This window comes from Hibiscus syriacus, unplaced genomic scaffold (genome assembly GCF_006381635.1).
Source record: "Hibiscus syriacus cultivar Baekdansim isolate YM2019G1 unplaced genomic scaffold, ASM638163v2 tig00110988_pilon, whole genome shotgun sequence".
Classification (NCBI taxonomy): domain Eukaryota; kingdom Viridiplantae; phylum Streptophyta; class Magnoliopsida; order Malvales; family Malvaceae; genus Hibiscus; species Hibiscus syriacus.
The window spans coordinates 2139269-2154142 of record NW_024062942.1 but is presented as its reverse complement, the minus strand read 5'-3'; the positions used below and the strand labels follow the sequence as shown (position 1 = coordinate 2154142).

At 29.9% G+C, this 14874-nt stretch overlaps 1 pseudogene; it reads right to left on the bottom strand.

The window, feature by feature from the left end:
* Window positions 1–608: 608 nt before the first annotated feature.
* Window positions 609–2662, bottom strand: LOC120148983 (annotated as a pseudogene).
* Window positions 2663–14874: the final 12212 nt, after the last annotated feature.

Sequence of the window (14874 nt, the reverse complement as noted above, 5' to 3'; positions counted from 1 at the left end):
CCAAAATCCGATAGTTACTACTACAAATGCAATGCGAATTCAACATGCAACTCGGCCACGATTTCGACATATGCAGGGGGAGTAGATCAACTGATTCAAGTGGAGCACTAAGATGGCAGTAAAGTGGTCAAAGGATTGGATGATCTGCCCTTTACTTCCAAATCTCACACCTCACAACAAAACATACAAAATCCTTCGGATATATTAACTTTCCATAGCAAAGTAACATTTAAACATAACATATAACAATGTTAAGTAAGAAACGAGACCTCCGAGTTCCATATGCTGAACACAGCAAGCAAAGCAAGCTACCGCAGAACAGAACACTAACACTGCACAGTGGAAGCCAAGCAAAACCACAGATTCTAGCATCCTAAGTGTCGCGACAAACACGAGTAACCTAGAAACTTTTTTCCTCACTGAACCTATTTAAACTAGTATTTTCATATTTGTTTGCCATCGATGTCGACGTTCCAGATATGATTCAGTTAAAGTCCCTCTTTAATCTCTGCAAAGGAGTTTTAAGCAAAAATCATATCAGATCTGATATATACTGAAAGCATTGCAAATGAGATACCGAGTAATTCAAGTAATTAAGTTTGCATGAGTTACCCATTTGCATAATGTGATACCCGCCGAGAATAACGATATGGAGGCGACCTGCTGTAGCTGTGAGCATGACAAGGTGATATGCTACGTCGCCGAGGAGATCTTCACCCACGTGGACTATAGCTCCTGCCACAAGATACGAAAATTTATTTGCGACGTGAAATAACAAGTAGATGTTTCTTAGTAGTCTGCATGCACTTGTTTGGAGGACCTATCGGTAGAAGCCAAATCAAATTTAATTAAATTACAAGCCTTGATCAAATCCAAAATAAACATATAAATTTATAGACATTATTCTTGCATGAACGATTTAAAAAATAAAACTCTTGCTTAGTATGGGAAAAGACATGATATAATGTACCATCATCACATAGTATAGGCCCCTTTATGATACTGGCCATACCGCCATAGTAGAAACTACCCTCCTCCTACACCCTCCAATATGGAAAAAGAAAAGTTAAAAGAATCCTTAAACCCACCTCCGTCCATACCCATAACTCGGACTGCTACGGCAACGAGGACTAGGGCTCCGACGTCGCCCACTTCCCAAGCCTCGTGAGCAACATTCACGAGCAAAGTGACCAAGTTCACCACAATGATAACACTTCAAATCTTCACCACCTCCACGACGTCCACCACGGCCTCCACCACCTTTCAAGTTATGAGACGCCAACCATTCTTTCCTTCAAGGAGAAAAAATAAAACAATTAGCAGATTTTGGCAATGGTCAATAAATCAAGATAAACAATCAGAATAAAGTAAATAATAACCTGTTGGCATATCAAAGAACATCATTAACCAATTTAAACAGTAAGGAAGTCTCTCTAAAATTGAAAACAAAGCCCAAATATCAACAGATTAGCTTCATATATAGCATATAAAGAAAGGAAAACATAAATAATCAAGCAAAAAACTAATTAAAATAGCGAACTTTTATAAGGGCATCAAGCTAAAAACAGTCATATTTCAAACATGTGAGAGAAATACAAGAAGTCAACAAGCAGAAGAAATAAGCACCCGAAGAACAAAAATTCACAGTAAAATTGGAATAAGAAAAAAGTATACACACCATCCAGTTCACGAATTGCATCGATAGCATCCCTGCGATCATTTTTATAAGGGCATCAAGCTAAAAACAGTCATTTCAAAATGTGAGAGAAATACAGAAGTCAACAAGCAGAAGAAATAAGCACCCGAAGAACAAAATTCACAGTAAAATTGGAATAAGAAAAAAGTATACACACCATCCAGTTCACGAATTGCATCGATAGCATCCCTGCGATCATCGAACTCGATAAATGCATACCCAGGAGGCCTTCGAGCTACCCATACACTGAATCCATTTCACCATCAACAAATCAATCAATATACCACAAACAGCAAATTAAAAATAAATAAATAAATAAAAGAAGAATAACTGGTTTCAAACGGCAGAAAGCAAGACTTCATCTTGTATGACATTGACGAACACACTAAATAAACAATTAAAATTGGCAAAGCCTGACAAATTCTCACAATCAGTGGCGGATGAGTGGCACTCATGGCTGAGGGTGGGCACTGAAATCCGGATTTTCTTCGCTTAGTCACCTATTTTATTGATGGTTCCACCTGAAATTCGCTTCTTTTTGTTCATGCACCAAAAATAGAATATTACCTGCGGAGAATGCCGAAGATTTTAAACTCATCTTCGAGGTCCCTCTCAGTAACCCGGGGATCCAAATTCCCGACATAAACCCGAGCCATGCTCGTAAAATAACACTGCACAGTGCACACCTTAAATAATTATAACTAATTAATAAAAATAACAAAGAACTAAAAAAAACGGTTCTGAATAGAAAATCGCTCTAGTTAAAGAGAGGTCATAGAGAATTTAGGGTTTTTGTATGAAATGATCGAAGGAATCGAATCGATAGATAGGGAAGATGACAATGAGTACCTTTGTGAAATTTCTGGATTTTGTACCATAAAAGGAGAGGGATCAAAATTCGAATCCAAAGATTAATCAATTTGGCACTGTGGGAAGTCAATCGCAGAGCTCTAAAACCCTCCAACAGTAAACAACACAGCAAAAAATCTCCGCTAAAGGAAAAAAAATCTATTGTGCTTTGCTGTAAAACATTGTTTAAGGCCTCGGCCATGCTCAGATATTGGGCTGAAACAATGCCAATTGGGTCCTTACAACAAAGGAAAATATGTTTTTTTCTCAATTAATAAAAGGAAGACTTATATATCAAACTAGTCCCTCTAATTGTCCCTAAAAATCACGTGAGTCCCTAATTTGAATCATAGATCAAATGAACCTTCATTTAAAAATAATGGATCAAATGAGTTTTTAAAATTTTAAATTAATTCAAAACGGATGTTAATTATCTCAAAAATAATATTGTATTTGCATAATTGTGTCACCGTATCTAAAACCTTTTCACTTAGATATTTTCACTTAGATATTGTGTTTAATAATATCTAAGTGAAAAGGTCTTAGATATTATTAATGATTTTTTAATCTAGTTAGTGTTTACTTCCTGTTTTTTTATATTTTTAATTTAACTTGATTTTATAATATTACTTGAAAATAATAATAAATATTGTTTAAGAATAAATATAATATATATATATATATATTATAATTATTGATATTTTATTTATTAATTTATTATATTATATTATATTATATTTTTTTATAGAGATAACTCTCTTAATTAATTTTGTTCCATCTACAATATCAATACTCAAACTATACACATTATTTAAAAAAATTAACATATCATCAACACTAAATCAATCAAAAATTAAAAAGTACCAATATATATATATATAACCAATAGTAAACATCGTACGGGAAAATATGATAACTCTTCACCTCCAATTTCGTATGTAATAATGAATCCATTTGAGGATACTCTATTTTTAAATATTTTACTAATAAATTTATTTGTTTTATTATTTTAATTATTTCGAACAAAATAAAGAACATGAGCCTCATTTTATATATATGCACGTTTTGCTTGTTTACTCTACTGTGACAAATTGTTTATAATGATTATTATTTTTGTAGTTTATTTTCATATATATTTTGCAATATAAGACCTGGCATGAAAATTATATTAATTGTATTAATAATATACATTATTAATCAAAAAATTAATATAATAATAATATTTTAAATGTAATTGTTGGGGAGAGCTCAATAAAAAAATTATATACTCTATGTTCATATCTTCTAATTTAATAGTAAAAATTAAATTTATTAAAAATCTATCACATAAAATATTATAAAGTATTATAATCTTATTTTTGGATCAAACGAACCGAGATAATGTAAAACAATTTAATAATATATTATTTAATCTTACACTCCAATAATTTTGTAGATCGAATTCTAAGTTCAGCAAAAATACCTATACATTAATTTATAAATAATATTTTTTAATAAATTAATTTATTATTTAATTCCATTACAGGAATTAATTCATCAATAATTATGTAAAAATAAATATATATATATATATATATATATATATATAAAATCGATGCGTGCAGGGTACGAATTGGAACATTCTTAGCTAAAATGGGGGCCATGGAATGGAATGGGTTTTTGGATAGGGACGAAATGGGGCCCGCCCTCACATCTTTCCGCCAATCCGCGGAATGCGGCGACCGGATAATATTGGGCCCCACCCATGGTTCGAAATATTTTAGGATTAGGTCGACCCCCACATACCCAAGCCGACCCTCTTTCTCTGTCCATCCTCACGTGCGAACCACGTGCCACATGGGGCCCAACAAATATAAACCCACGATCTACCAATACTGAGACGCCGTGGACAGATGACATGGCCCCACGCGCTCCCCGATGTTATGACGGTGCAGGGAAACGGGGCTTTAATAGATCCGTCTTTGATTATATGAATCCGAAAATTCAATTAGATTAATTTGAATCGATTCAATTTAATTATAGAAAATGATAATATGAACCTGTTCAACCTCAATATGATATTGGTTTAATTTTGAAAATAACCTAAATTTAATTTAAAGATGTGTTTATCTGAATGTATAATGATACAAATTTAGATTTATAGTGTTCTTAGAAGAATATAATTATAAATTTATTATTATTATTTATTTTAAAGGGATTTAAAGGGTATTAAATATGTATGATAAGTTCATGGTATTGTTTAGACAAATGAATGTCAGATTCATATTTAAGCTATTAAAAAAATGAATTATAAAACTTTATATAAAAATGAACTGTATCTTTGAATGTGATAAAAAGTTATATTATTCTTTTATTACATAAATTATCATGTTAACATCGTGAAACATTATATTAATAAATTATGCTAGCACAAATACATGTGGTAGTTGGTTTACCTAAATTATGACCAACCTTGTACCCAAAAAAGTCAATGTAATCAGAATATAATTTCAATAAAAATATTTATTAGTTATGTTAAAAAAATTAGTCCTATTAGTTTAGTTAATATAATTATTTTAGTTTTGGTCTAAATATATATAGTTATTATATTTTAAAATTAAGAAATATATACAAATTATGTAAAACAAATATTTTATTATACTTGTTAACAGACATATTAATACTATAAGAGACGATAATTATTTTTATTAATCAAAATATAAAATTAATATAATTTAACAAATTAAAAATTAAATTAATGCAATTAAAGGAATAGACAGCCAACTGTGCTGCTCAGCTCGACAAGAAGCTAAGCGGGATGGTTCCACGATGCAATCTTCAACAATTGGGAACGTGGGATAGGTTAAATGGAACAGACCTACTGTTGGGTGGATTAAATTAAACACGGACGGGTCCGAATCCAGGAGACGGTACTGCTTCATATGGCGAGTTTCTTCGAGACTGCCATAGTTCGTGGTTGGTGGGTTTTTATAAATTCATCGGTATTTGTACGATTCTGGAAGCTGAATTATGGGGGGTATTTGTCAGTTTAACGTGTGCTTGAGAGCGAGGTATCCAAAATGTTGAAATTGAAGTGGATAACATACAAGTTTTTTGCCTCTTGAATTTGAGTACGGGTGCGAACGGAACATTGCCGATTTTAACTCATATCCGTACTCTTGTGTTCACTTTAGCCATATATCTCGGAAAAGTAACTATGTTACTGATTTTTTTTACTGGTTTGGCTGCCCCATGATTTCGGAGTTCATTTCATCGATAATCCTTCTTCGAAAATGATAGATTTGCTGTAACAAGATGATGTAATACTACTAGGTGGTTCTGATTAATTTTGATGTACTGTTTTTTCTTTTAAGACTTAGTGTATTCTTTTCCTCCAGTTAGGATTATGAATATTTCTAATGAGGCACTCATAATTCTTTATGTGTACGATTTTCCTTTTAATCATACCATTTTACCAAAAAAAAAATATATATATAGACAACCTTATAAATTTAAATTCACTTGGAGATAAAATTTTCCCATTTAAGTCTTAAAGAAAACGCACAGACTTCATCAATAAATAACAGTATCTACTTATGTAAAACCTAACTTGCCGTTGTCTACCACTTTTATAATTGGGAAGATAGGTTGGTATACCCAACAATAAACTTTGATGGATTAAAAAGGCAAACCTTATCTTAAAATTACATTCCACGGGATTATAATTGTATAAGTTTATATATTTTATCTAAATATAATTTATAAAATTTCCATTTTTACCGAAAATATATTTAAAATAAGGGTAAATTACATAAATGGTCACTAAACTTTTAGGACTCTTGCATTTTTGTGACTCCATTTTTAAAACTTACAATACAATCATTGAACTTTTAATTCGTTTTCAATAAGGTACATGACGTTACCTACCGTTAGTTTCATCTGACGTTATATGTTACTGTTATTTTTTCGCTTAATAAAATAATCCTTTTAACCCGTTTTAGCACCCTAAAAAATTTTCTCACCCAAAATTGATTGAAACCCTAAAAATCAATTTTTTTTTTGTTTCTTTAATTCTATGTGTTCATCGAAAATTTGATTTTGGAAGTCTCCCTCTGCATTTTCATGAAGAACTTATACAACTCTATATTGTTGCACCAACTTTGGAAAAGTTGTTGAAAAAGATCTCCATTAAGCTATGCAAGATTCAAACAATAGAATAAACAAATTTATTACTTTACAAAAAAATAATTGGGATTGAATAAAGTATATATTAGATAAAATGGTTAATTCGAGACATAAAATAATAATAATAAACAAATATTTATTATATAATCAAACAAAGCAAAATAAATAAAGAAATAAAGTAAAGAAATTAATATGTTTACTTGTATTTTGACATGAAATCGAGGATGAGCGGAGTCAGGTAAATAGAAAAGCAAGTTTTGTTGAGGCCTATATGAACAGTTTCCTTAAGACATATTCATCATCTCCTTGGTGCTTTGAGTAATGTTGGACGTAGGTCTCCCAGGAAACAAAAACAAACGATCACAACATTAAGCACCGTACTGATCAGTTGAACACAATCTTGCCTTTCTCTATCACCGGAAAGAACAAATTTGAAATTATTTTTCTAAGTTTTTTTCTATTCCAACATTTTAACCTTGCATGATGTAAATTGTGTCTCTAAGATTTGTACCTTAACTAGTCTATTTATAGATGAGAGGAAATTAATCAAAAGGTTAAGACCTTTTGACGAAGAGTTAAGACCATTTGATGAAGGGATTAATTGAAAAGCTAATAGGTATAATTGAATGGATGCAACTTTAAACCAAGTGACATAACCTATTATTAATAAGTCTTTTCTCCAAGTTACACCATTTATCATAAAGAGCATCAATTTTATTCAATTAATTCATAATTTTCCAACAATCCCCCACATGAATGAAATCGATTATTTCAAACTGACTCAATATGGTGATAGATTCTACATTCGATATTTGCATATGATAGGTAGGCGTCCCCTTTTGAACATTCCCTTGTGAAAATATGTTTACCTTACTGGTTGTCCATTAAACGTGATGTCCTTGAACTGTCATGTCGTTTGTGTAAGCGATGACATACCTCACACAAATATCTCCCTCACAAGATTTGATTCTCATGGTTATGTCCATATAGCCGTGGACATCTCTTGGTTCTGCAAGAACTTAGAGAACTATGCGTCAATAGTCTCCTTGAAGCAGGTCCACTTTACTCTCACATAGGTGACTTTTGTTGTTCGACTTACCAAAACACATAATGGTCATTAAAAGCATTGCTTAACCTTTTCCACATTTTAGTCATTGTTTTGATCATAGGAATGGACTTGGGATAAGAACCTCCCACAGTGACCACACAAAGTCTATGCAAGTAGGTTGTCTAATTGAACTTAGATTTTTGGATCTCCATTAAACTAAATTGGGTTTTCCTTCACATAGCACCTTAAATATTCATGGGCTTTAGTCTCATTCCTTTCACTGTTTTATCAACTTGATCTCAATTTAACCATTTCGTTAGAGGATCTACAATGTTATCTTTTGATCTTACAAAATCAATGAATATAACTCTTAATTTGAGATCAATTGTCTAATGTTATTATGTCGATGACACATAACCATTATACATTACATTATGTGTTCTACCAATTGTTACTTGGTTATCATAATATATGTATATTTTTTACACATACTTTAGTCATTCAAGAGTATGCTTCAGAATTATTTGTAGCCATTACTTTTGCAAGATACTCGCACACTTTTAAGTATTTATAGGAAAATTTTTCACCTTTTCATAATTCATATGGTGCCTTGTTCGTTTTCTTATGGGGCACCTTATTTAGAAGGTAATTAACTTATAAAGCAATTCCCCCCACACGTCATATGGCAACTCATAACATCTTAACATGATGTTAGTCATTTCCTTTAAGATATTCTTGCGTTGTAATCATAACCCAATACCATTCATAATTCTTTAGTTGTCTTATAGATGCTATACACTTCATATAATGTACTCATAATCCATTCAAGATGTGATTCTAGCATAGAAAGTTAGAATGCTTCCAAGCTTTAACAACATTAAATGTAATAATAACGTTTACCACATCCTCTCTAATAATAGGAGGATCATCATGCGCATAAGTGATCATATTCAATATGGTCAAATGTAACATCCATTGTTGTCATGTTTTGAAATTCTATCCATAGAATTTAACATGTTTCTCATTGTGAATCACAATCATCGATATCATTGAATTTTATTCGAAGTCCAGAAAAATCATTTCATATCACTATCTAAGTAAATTGATCGGTTTATCTAATGTTTCATTTAAACCATGAAACTAGAATCCATAATAATTCCAACAATAAACTGAACATTAATTCAATTTATTTTACCATCTGGTTTTGTTAAACAATAATGTTGTTACTTTTAAACGATTTCAATTATAAAAATAAATAAAATAAATTCTTTTGGAATTAAAATCCTGAAACAAATCTTTTGTTCACAACATATCACGATTTTGTTTCGATATCATATTAATCACAACGAGTAATTTCTGTTAAACTTGATAATTAAATAAAACTAAAACCCGAAAAAGAAATTCACAATCAACATCATTTTGTTGAAACTATTAAACACCAAGTTTTAATAAAATTAAAAACTGAAACAACAAAGCCTAACAAAATTACGTGTATAACATTAATTTTGATGCCTTGTTCTATACAACAAAGTTTCACTTTTCCATTTTCTAATTTGCATATTGATATTTTATTCTTTGTTGATTTCAAAGGTAGGTAATCCATAGTTCATTGTTTCGATAATAATGAGATCAAAGGTCTTGTATACACATTAAGTGGTCTGTAATTTATTATACCATGCAAACTAAAAGTTTCCAAAAGAGTAAAATAAGTAATATTCGAGGGAACCTTGCACCAATTCCATCCTTCCATGATATGCACCAATGCACCACATGAATATTTGACCAAGAAAAACATAAAATTAAATAGTCCCCGCCAAATTTGAATTGCAAATTGAAAAAAAATTATCACGGACTACACTTGCCCACTGGTTCCTTCGTTATCCATGGTATGTTTGACTTACACTAAAACGTAAGTATGTTTTAGATTAAAAGAATAAAGAATATGTCTCAAGATTGTTAGATAAAATAGTTAATCCGAGACATAAAATAATAATAATAAACAAATATTTATTATATAATCGAATGAAGCAAAATAAATAAATAAAAATAAAGTAAAGAAATGAAACTGTTTACTCGTATTTTGACATGAAATCGAGGATGTGTGGAGTTAGATAAATAGAAGATGAAGTTTTGTTTAGGTTTGTATGAACAGTTTCCTTTAGACAGATTCATTCTTTCCTCGGTGCTTTGAGTAACGTTTGACGCCAATCTCCTAAGATACAACAACAAACAATCACAACAGTAAGCACAACCGTAGTAATCAGTATAACACAATTTTGCTTTTCTCTATCACCGTAAAGAAATAATTTGGAAGGAATTCTCTAAATGTTTTCCTATTCCAACATTTTAACCTTGCATGATGTAACTTGTGTCTCTAAGATTTGTAACTTAACTAGTCTATTTATATATGAGAGGAAATTAATCAAAAGATTATGACCTTTTGACGAAGAGTTAAGACCATTTGATGAAAGGATTAGTTGAAAAGATAATAAGTATAATTGAATATACACAACTTTTAACCAAGTGACATAATTTATTATTAATAAGTCTTTTCACCAAGTGACACCATTTATCATAAAAAGCATCAATTTTATTCAATTAATTCATAATTTTCCAACACTATAATCACCTACACAAATTCAATGTCTGGTGCATAAAAACACTTAAATTTGTGTCTAGACCATCACCCACAAAGACTCCAATTAGCTTAGTTAATAGTCATGTATTCCTTTGCAACTTTTGAGATTTCTTTTGCAACCGACAGTGAAATGGAGCGTTTCGTCATCACCCCAATAAAATTGGTGTCGGCATTTGCTTCGATAGCAGCATTTGTAGCCGATGTAGTACAGCACACATTTTTCACTCCCCTCAGTTGAAGAAAAATCTTGGTTCGATCATGCATCTAAGTTTATTCTTCAGATACCTTCCGATTCTTTAAGGCAAACAATTTTCTCCATGTAAACTGCTAATACAAACACTCGTGACAAAAGATTACACTAAACATTCAAAGAATCACTCGAAAATCGAAAAATTCTAAAGTTATCGGCGATTTGCCACGAATGAAAGTTAATAAAAACTTTAAGCGACTTCCTACATTTAAACTAGTCTCTATTGCTAGCTTCGATTGTTGATCAAAGAGAATAAGAGAAAGGAGAAATTAATCTTTAGGCTTTTCAATTAATTTGGGGTGGGGAAAATTTTTTTAGCATGCTAAAATAAATTAAAAGAATTATTTTATTAAGCTAAAAAAATAACAATAACGTGTCACGTCAGATGAAACTAACAGATGATAACATTAAGGACCTTACTGAAAACGAACTAAAAATTTGGTAATTATATAACAAATTTTAAAAGTTAGGTGACCAAAATACAAGCATCCTAATTATGTGACCATTTGTATAACTTATTCTTGAATTAATTCATTGAGTCAGATTTGAAAATTCTTATATTAAAATTATCAATCCACATGTTTATACTGTATGAGAGTATATTTGATAATTAAACTTATAATATCATTTCTAACATGTTTTTTTCCATAATAAAATATTAATCTTGAATATTGAACTTAATAGTTTAATTAACCTCAAAAGGCGGAAAGATGGTAGGGGTAGGGGACAAGTATTATAAATTTGGTAAGAAGCAAACAAACGCAAGAAACACGAGAGAGTTTTTAAATTTTAATAAAGTGGATAAGGTATGGTAGTCCTCAATGTTGAACCTTATCCAAAGTTGCCAGCTGCCAAAGCTCTACCGGCGTGCTGTTTGGGGTCATATTTGTCACTCTAGTCAAAAATTATATATATATATATATATATATATATATATATATATTATTAAGGTTTTCGAAAAATAATTAAAAAATTACTAATTTTGAAGCCAACCGAACGCGTGCCAAAGACAGGGCTTAACTGGCTAGCTGGTTGTCATTTATTAGGTCACAGCTCATCTCTTCCCCTTCGAGTTCCAACTTCTATAACAACAATTATTTTAATTTGATTAACTTAACCCATTGCATTATCTGCAGGTATTTACAATAATATCCTATCCTGATTCTTTGCACATTTCCTTCATAAGTCAATTCCAATTATAGTTATATTTTCAATGAAATGTGAAATAAAAAATTCCAACGAATAGATACCATTTCCATTAAAATAAAATTAAATATTATGAATAAAAGGAAGCCGATTGGAAGCATAATATGTTGTGAAGAGTAGGGTTGTTATCGAGCATAGTAGAGTTCGAGTATTGTAGAACTCGATTCAATTTAAAAATTATCGAGCATAAAATTTTTAAGTTCGACTCGAATTCAATATCTGAATTGAAGCTTAAAAAATTTGAAATGATTTTTTAAACCCAACTCAATTGAAGCTCAAATGCAAACTCAAACTTAAAGTTTAAATACATGAAAACTTTATACTATATTTTAAAAAAATAACATAAATGTTAATATTATTAATAATTTAATTTTTTAAAATATAAAATATAAAAATATTATATTATCAAATTACTCGTAAATTTTCGAATCAAATATTAAATAATTCGAGTTGAACTCAATTCAAAAATCAAATATTTATTGAACTTTAATTGAACCTATATCAAATATCTCACTATTGTTTCTTTAACAGCCCCGAGAGATTGTTTCTTTGATGCGTGGGTTAGTGTGTGTTACGTATGACGTTTTAAAAACGTGAGGGTATTAATTTCATATTAAAAAATTTAAAGAATATAGCTTAAAATTTAAAAGTGGAAGCACTACTTTTTCAACAGATTTTTTTAAAAGAAAATAATGACAATGTAACAAGTACTGTTAGAGGATTTTTTTATTACACGATTTTACGTTAAGCTTTCTAATAGGCATGTAGGTAATGTGAACAATCATGATTAGATATGGTAATTTAATTCGAAATCGATGGGTTTTTAATTTTTTTAATAAAGTTAATTCTTTTTAAAATAAAAAGGATTTGAGTTAAGTCGGGTTGAGTTCAAGTAGAGAGTAAAAAATCTTCGATATAATCTGGGAATAATAATGTAATTTCTTTAAAATATTATTATTATTTTAATTAAGTTCTTATTTTATATTAGGTTAGGTCAGATCAAATTTATATTCTAAAAATTCGAGTCGAAGGTATATATTTTTCAGGTCGGGTAGAGGATATATAAATTTTGAGTCGGGTCAAGTAGGGTGAATGACATATAATTTTTGGGTTAGGTGGAATTGACCTAAAAAATCGACCCAATTCGATCTGTCGCCATCCCTATTTATGATGATGACATAATTATTCGTGATGAAAGCGTCACGAAATCGAGTAAAAAATTACGCTTTAAAGAGGTGAAGAACATTAATCCTACATCAACAAATGAAAAAAAATTATCAAATTAGAAAAGATAATATTACATATTCTATTAAATATATCTTTTAGAAAGAAGATAATAACCATACGCCACATGTACCATTTTTTCCTAAAATATAACCAATAATATATACAAGGCAAATTATCAAGAAAAAATTGAAATGCAATATAAATATACAAACTAACGTAAATACATATACCATTGGTATGACAAGTGACATTTCGGATTTTGATCGGTCGAATGTCACTTTTATTCAAAATCAAATGCCATGTATATATATATATAATAAATCATGTTAATCTTAACTTAGTATTTAAAAATAATTTTGAAATATTTTTTGGGTATGATATAGGATTTATATCTTAGAAATTTAATTTCATTAATCTATTGACCACTTTTAAAATTATAATTATTTAAGATTTATTAAAATAAAATCTAATTGAAGAAAATTAAAATCAATCAACCAAATTCATATATCAAAATATGAAGAGTTACATTATAAATTTATCTTTTATCTTAAAATATAAGTAAAACGAATGATATCCAATATAGGATATGCTTTTTATTATAATAAATACCCAAAAAAGATCAAATTTCCAATGATTGTATATAGCACATATTTAACTAAGATATTGAAAGCAATGGTGGACAAATCCCAATAAGACAATGCTCATAGGATAACGTTATTTTACCTAATCACTAGAATAAGTAGGGCTTGTTGGACAATTTGGACTTAGATCAGTTCATGACAAAATAGAAAATGATAATAAATTTTGAGATGGTTAGCCTTAATCTCTATCTTTGATTTGTCGATTAATTTAAGTATAAAAAGCAAGCCAAGAAGAGTGTGTTGGAGGATAATTTTCTTTAATCAAATGTATAATTGCTTTGGTTAACCAACTATACATTTGTTTAGACAAAAAATGGGCCAATCAAGGTTCAACATGTAGCACTTCCAACTAAAAAATTATACTTGGCTTTAATAAAATAGGATAATGACATGTTAGGTCGTTCATGTTTTCTTCTTTATTTAATTTAGTCCTTAAAAATTATCTAATCCAACATCAACCCTTTTTTTTATTTTTTAAAATTTATACTTTCTAAGATTTATTATTATTATTGATTCAATATTTGTTGTTTTTGTTAATGTTATTTTATTTAAATTATAATATTAAATAAAAAGGATAATGACGTGTTAAATTCTAAATCAAAATAAGACAATTATAAATGAAAAAACAAAAAGGAGTTTTGGACACTCAAACAATCATAAATGAATGCTCCACTACGAGCAGTAGTGGTAACATGAAAAGATAAGAAGAAAGAAAAACCACAATCAAATGCTCCACTACTACCAGCGTGTGATACCAACCAACCTTTCGTCTCAAATCTTTTGAACTATCTATATATTGTCTGCCCATGCATTCTTTTTCTTATATAATCAAATAAATAAAATAGATTTATTAGTTAGAGAACATCGTGCCGATTGATCCTTTTACTTAGTTTTTTCTTCTTGAAGCACGTTAACTTCTAGATTCCTACCCTCATCTTTTAGTTCGATTTATCCGTCAAAAAGTTATTTGTATGTCTCATGCACTCGTCGCAATGACATCTGCTCCTATATTTTGAATCTATAATTCTTGAATGTATTTATGGTGCTGTCATTTCCTATAATATTTATAAGGGTTAACTACATAAAAAATTAACTGATCCATATTCCCATATGTAATGGGGTAAGGGGAGATAGGATAATAGGCTGGCTCCCAAC